Genomic DNA, 7,092 nt, shown 5'->3' with positions numbered 1-7,092 from the left:
TGTACAGAATGCGAATTTGCCAAAGAACTTGGGGAAGGGAGGGATGGAGACAGGAAGGAGACCTCTCATCTGTGGGGAGGAGTCAGGGCAGGGTTCCTCAGGGTCCAAGAATGGACCTGGGGAAGGGGCCAGACACACTGGGTCTCCCTCCTCCGTTCTTTCCTTGAAAATGTCAAAGTACCCCCTCTGACCACTACTAAAAATATGACAGGAAAACCATCACTTCAAGTGTCATGCTTTATTGAGAGAGAGAGAGAGAGAGAGAGAGAGAGAGAGAGAGAGAGAGAGAGAGAGAGAGAGAGAGAGAGAGAGAGAGAGAGGGAGGGAGGGAGAGAGAGAAGGAGGGAGAGAGAAAGAGAGACAGAGGGAGGGAGAGAGAGACAGAGAGGGAAGGAGGGAGAGAGAGAAGGAGGGAGAGAGAAAGAGAGACAGAGAGGGAAGGAGGGAGAGAAAGAAGGAGGGAGAGAGAAAGAGAGACAGAGGGAGGGAGAGAGAGACAGAGAGGGAAGGAGGGAGAGAGAGAAGGAGGGAGAGAGAGAGACAGAGGGAGGGAGAGAAAGAGAGACAGAGAAGGAAGGAGGGAGAGAGAGAGAGGGAGGGAGGGAGAGAGAGAGACAGAGAGGGAGGGAGACAGAGAGACAGAGATGTGGGGGCACTGCCTCAAGTCACTGACCCAACACAAAAACCCCTAAAGCGAGAGATCTGGCGAGTCCGCCTCAGATGCGCCAGGGGACAGACCACAGTCTATTTGATACAAAAATGGCATCTGGCTTCCAAAGACTCCCAACTTCTGGGAATGAACTTTTCAAGAGGCTACAATGGCCACATTCAAGCAAATTAAGATCTTCAAGAAGTTGGGAGATGAGCTTTACAGAAGGTACATTCAAGCAAATTAATATTTTAAAGTGTCAACGTGGAATCTAGAAACCCCCAAACTTGGAGCCTAGTAAGATCTGACGAGCCCCAAGTTTTAGGTGTCCCTTGTAAGCTGGAGACCCAAGTGGTCCCCTGAGAATCCACCCTGAAGGGAGTCTCCAACTAGCAGTTTCAGACTAAACAATAGATATTTAATGGATTTAGCTAGGTGGGGTTGACAGATTTTGATCAAATGCTAAACTCTCCCCTTATCCCAGTATCTTCTCCCATTGTATCCCAGACCTTTTCCCAAGAATGCCCAGACCTGTGCCTGGACAGCCCTTTAGTATCCCAGATAAGCAGCCCTTCCCTTACACCCTCGCCCCTGGCTCTGGCTGCTTTCCCAAACCAGCTGGCTAGGTAGAACACTCCATTTCCTTGTAGCCATGAGGATGTCAATCAATCATCTTTCCTGCCCCCTCCATTCCCCAAATGGCATAGAAGCCCCCCGTCCCCCCATCCTTTGGTTCCTTGGAGTCATCATCTTGCGGTGGTGCTCTGTGAGGAGGCCCAACTGAGTGCTGAGCTCCCCTCCATCAGTAGAGAGGGTCTTTGGACTATTTAATAGTTCTTCTGGTTTAACAAAAGAAATGGTCCAGAGTGGAGCCCAGGGTTTTAATTCAGAAATAAAAGGGCAGGAACATGATACAAAGAGAGGAGGAGGTCAGGCCTGGACTATCTAGTGGGGCTCCTGTCTAGCCATTGGGCTTGTGTAAAAGAGAGAATGGAAGGTTCCTTTTTGATTGACAGCTTCTGTCCTCTGCATGCATGTATATTCTCTCTTTTACACTTGCCTACCTGGAAGAAGCCTCTGCTCTAATGGAGGAGGCATCTAGGACAAAAGATCGCTACTACAGACTCAGCTTTGCTCTTTCTAAACTCTTGGTGGTTCTGTGTTTCTCAAGGTTGACAGGATCCATTTATGTAAAGCAACAAAAGCAAATGAACACAGAACATCTGAGAGGTCATCTCACCCTTATCAGATGGGCTAAAATGATTAAAGGACAAAATGGCAAATGTTGGAGGAATGGGAAAAATGAGGGCACTAATATACTGTAGGTGCAACTGTGAACTGATCCACCAATTTTGGAGAGCAATCTGGAATTATGAACAAACAGTTATAAAATTCTCTATACTTCTGACTCAGCAATACCACTATTAGGCTAATTTCCTAAGGTGATTAGGGGAAAAGGGGGAAAAAATTCCTTTGTATTCTAAAATATTTATTGTCATTTGTGTGTGTGTGTGTGTGATGGCAAAGAATTGGAAATTAAGGGATATTCTTTAATTGTGGAATGGTGGAACAAATTGTGACAAGTGATTGTTATGGAATCCTACTGTAGGATAAGAAATGATGAACAGATTAATTTTTTTTAATGCTCTCCTCTCAGAATTAGACAAATCAAACCAAAAAAATAACAAGAAAAAAATTAAGGGGGTGAATAGAATTTTAGAAAAACTAGACTTGAGAGACCCCTGGAAAAAACTGGGAATAGAAAAGAATACATCTTTTCCTTAGCAGTACATGGGACCTTCACAAAAATTGGTCATATATTAGGGCATAAAAGCCTCAAAATCAAATGCAGAGAAGCAGAAATATGAAATGCATCCATTTTTAGACTATACTACTTTAAAAATTATACAAAGGCAGCTGAGTGGACTAAGAGTCAGGCCTAGAGAGGGGAGGTCCTAGGTTCAAATTTGACCTCAGACACTTCCCAGCTGTGTGACACTGGGCCATTCACTTAATCCCCATTGACTAGCCCTTACCACTCTTCTGCCTTGGAACCAATACACAGCATTGATTCCAAGATGGAAGGTAAGGGTTTAAAAAAAAAATTACACTAAAAAATGACAAAATTAATGAGAAACTAAACAACTTTATCTTAAAGAATGAGTGGGTCAAGAACATATTATAGAAACAACCAATGATTTTTTTTATTTAAAAAAATTTGTTTAGAATATTTTTCCATGGTTACATGATTCATTACCCTCCCCCACTTCTGTCCCCCCTCCTGGAGCTGACAAGCAGTTCTACTGGGTCATATATGTATCTTTGTTCAAAACTTATTTCCATATTATTCATATTTGCAGTTGAATGATCTTTTAACACCAAAGCCCTAATCCTATCCCCATAGAAACATGTGATAGATCCTATGGTTTTCTTCTGTTTCTGCTCCCACAGTTCTTTCTCTGGATGTGGATAGCATCTTTCTCATAAGTCCCTCAGGATTGTCCGTGGGTCATTGCACTGCTACTGGTAGAAAAGTCTGTTACATTGGATTGTGCTACAATGTATCAGTCTGTGTATAATGTTCTCCTGGTTCTGCTCCTTTCACTCTGCATCATTTCCTGGAGGTTGTTCCAGTTCACATGGAATCCCTCCAGTTCATCATTCCTTTGAGCACAGTAGTATTCTATCACCAACATATACCACAATGTGTTCAGCCATTTCCCAATTGGAGGGCATCCCTTCATTTTCCAATTTTTTTTGCCACCACAAAGAGCAGCTATAAATATTTTTGTGCAAGTCTTTTTCCTTATTATGTCTTTGGGGTACACACCCAGCAGTCAATCAATAATTTCTTAAAGAGAATGACAACAAAGAAACAGTATACTAAAAACTTTGAGATGCAGCCAAAACAGTACTTAGGGGAAATTTTATATTTCTAAGTGTTTACATCAATAAAAGAAAGAAAAAAAAGATCAATGAATTGACTATACAACTAGAAAAAATTTTTTTTAATTAAAAAAAATTATGAAGAGTGAAATGAGCAGACCCAAGAGAATATTATGTACAGCAACAGAAATATTGTTTGAGGGATGACTTGTGTACATCTACCTTTTAAAGAAAGAATTGAGCAATAGAAACTTGAAATAAATGAAAAGAATTTTATATATATATATATATAAAATGATCCCTTCTCTAGTGAGGGGAAGGGAGAGGGAGGGAGTTACCTGGGACTTTTAATGTAACAAACAAATTAGTTAAATTAAAAAAAAAAAGAATTGTTTGTACTCAATTTTCCAACTAAGGAAAGTAGCTGAGCAACTTCACCTTGGACATCTGCCTCTAGTTAGTAAACAATGTCCTTTGTACTCCAAGAGAACCAGAATGAAATTGATAGGTATAAATTGGATTTAAGTGAAACAGAGTTGGGCAGCCTATTAGCCTCACTCTCTCTAAGGCTGTGTAAAACTCTATGTAAAATTTACTGTTAAAGGGATTTTCTTAATCTGTCTCTCTCTCTCTGACTCCTGGAGAGACTGGAGAGCAGGATTTCCAAGTAGATCAGAACTTACAGGTTCAGTGTGTCAGTAAGCCAGAGTTGAAGATTCTGTTACCTAAGAGACCAGGACGTGAAGAAAAGGAAGTAGCTTGCCCTCTGACAGGAAGTTATGGGGGACAGTTGGTCAATGAGGAGAGAAAGGAAGCCACCACTGACAGTTGGAGGGGTTTTTCCTCTGGGAATCTCTAGAGAGCAGGAGGTCTGTCTCTGAGACAAAGATCTGCTAGCAGTTGGCTACTGACAGTTGGACTACTGTAGAAAACTGATTGAAGGAGTGAGTGAATAGTGGCTGTCTATTATTTTAGGGAGTTAGTGAGTTAGTGAATCATTTATAGATAGTGTAGGTTAGATAGGCCTGGTGTGCTAGACAGAAGAACTTGTCCTGAGAAGACAGAGATAGGTTTAGGAAATTTTAGGTAATATTAGGAATTTTAGGTATATTTCTAGGGTATAAGATTAATAATCTCTCTTTCCTCTATTCTGTCTTTCTATCTGTACTTTTTTCTCTTAATCAAACAAAGTTTCTATTAAACTGCTCTACTTACTTTGTTGAACTCCTTAATTTAACCCTTAAATTACCCTTTGTTGGAATTGTTGGCCTTTGGGCAATTGCCCAGCAGCAAATGCTAATTAAAATGTGTTGATCTCCAGTCCATTGGGCCCAGGTGGAAGGAATTACTCTCCTAAAGGATGTTGGGAGCTGAACTGAGAGATTCCCAAACATTTCTCATGAGTAAGATGATGCCACTTCGCCCAAAGAAGCTATGTCTGGTTAGGAACCCAGTGTGAGTATGGGATATCCAGAGGTCCCATCTAAAGTCCAGGGGAGGTCAGAGCAGAATGCTCACTGGCTGATCTCTATTAGGTTTTCCATCTCTGATGTGACAAGGAAATCACTTTAAAAGACTGATATATATAAATTTAAGGTCGCCAAGGAGTTCAGCTATGTAATTCCTAAATGAAAACTCAAGTCAGCAGTCAACCTTTTATGGAGTTTTTAATTACAAACAGAAGGAAGAAAGGTATTAGAGAGAGAGAGAGAGAGAGAGAGAGAGAGAGAGAGAGAGAGAGAGAGAGAGAGAGAGAGAGAAGAGAGAGAGAGAGAGAGAAGGGAATAGGGCTTAATTACCCCCTCTGTTTAGGCTGGGCCAAAAGGTCCAAGCCCTTAGATAGGTGAGGCAAAGAAAAGAGATCAGTCCCTATCACTCACGTGACCAAAATGGAGAAACAGTCTCAGGGGCCTCCACCTCCAACCTCCTTCAGAGCAAGCTTCTCAGAGCACTACCTCTCAGATCAAAACCTCTCGAACCTCCTCCAGAGCCACCTCGCTCAGAGCAAAACCTCCTCCTCAGTCCTCAGACCCTGCTATCTTTCAGGAAACCATCCAAGTTCCCTCCCCTCAGTTCTCACATCTACCAATCACTGTCCATGTCTTACCTGTGCCAATGGTGGCTCTAGCTTAACCCAGGACTGCCCAGAGGTCTGTAGATTTGCACATGTCTGTTGAAGGTCATATTCTCAAATAATTAAATCTTGATCCTTTGCTGCAGCCCTTCCTAAATCCTGTTACCCTGAGTAGGGTGGAGATTGTAAGTTCCAAGACCTGGTTCTGTCATTCCAAGTATCTCTATTGTATCAATTCTAAAATCAATCATGACTCAAAGAACTTCCTGTTCTATGCTTAAGCATAGGTCAAAGCCCTTTCCATTGTTCAGCAAAAGGTTTCTGTCCTAAAGTAATCTTAAGTAGGGAGGAGAAGGACCCTCCCATGCCAAGGAGGGGTTCACATTCCAATAGACTATCAGTAGAAAATTTTTCAAGTATGAAATTTCCCAATGGTGAAATTTCCAACATTTATAAGTCTAAGAAATTTTAAGGTTTACACTGAGCAATGATAGATGGTCTCTGTGGAACATGTCCTCTTTCTGGGCATCACTCCCCATCTGAGCTTCACCTTGCCTCAGTCATCTCTGCTTACTAAAGTTCTTTCTGCCACACCTACTTGACTCCAACTCTTTAGGTCCCCAGAACCAAGAAAAACAATCTCCCACTGATTACCATGCCAGTGGTCTGAATGAAAACATTCCCCAGATGCCTCAAGCTTCCCAGGGTTACTTCCAGACTGGAAGACCTATCATGCCTGTGTGTTCTTGTTATTTTTCTCCCCAGTAGTAGCTACTTTCCCCCTCTGCCTCTAAAGCAGGCATTTACTGATTGTTGTTCTTGTTCAGTGGTGTTCAACTCTTCCTGACCCCATTTGGGATTTTCTTGGCAAAGACACTGGAATGGTTTGCCATTTCCTTCTCCAACTCATTTTACGTATGAGGAAACTGAGCCAAACAAGGCTAAGTGACTTGCTCAGGGTTGCATAGCTAGGAAATGTCTGAGGCCAGATTTGAACTCAGGGAGGTGTCTTCCTGACTCCAGGCTGCATCCTCTATCCACTACTCCATCTAGATGGCCACCAAGCTGCTATTACTCGGTTCAGAAGTTGTCATCTGTTTCTGGGACTTTTTCTCTAAAGGGCAGAGCATTGCTTTTCTGAGACTTTCCCGACAACATACCTAGAACTCATCAATTCTTTCTTCACCTGTTTTGTCAGGTGCACAACTACATCCCGCTGACATACAAAAGGGAGAAGGCAGAGACAGGGAGCTTTGTTCTGCATTCCTTTCACTGGATTTAAGGTTCTGTCCCCTTTGTGGGTGTTTTCCTTCAAGACTCAGCACGGCGGCTGCCTCCTCCAGAAAGCCTTCCTTGGTCCTCCTGATCTTCCCATTCTCACATTACCGGGTATCTAGTCATCCATGTTTATGCTGACTCTCCCTGTCTCTTGCCCCTTTTGGTGTCTGTCTCCTGCACTGAGCACCATGCCTCACACAGGATA

This window comes from Monodelphis domestica, chromosome 1 (assembly GCF_027887165.1).
Source record: "Monodelphis domestica isolate mMonDom1 chromosome 1, mMonDom1.pri, whole genome shotgun sequence".
NCBI lineage: Eukaryota > Metazoa > Chordata > Mammalia > Didelphimorphia > Didelphidae > Monodelphis > Monodelphis domestica.
The sequence above is the reverse complement of the archived record's forward strand: the minus strand, read 5'-3'. Positions refer to the sequence as shown.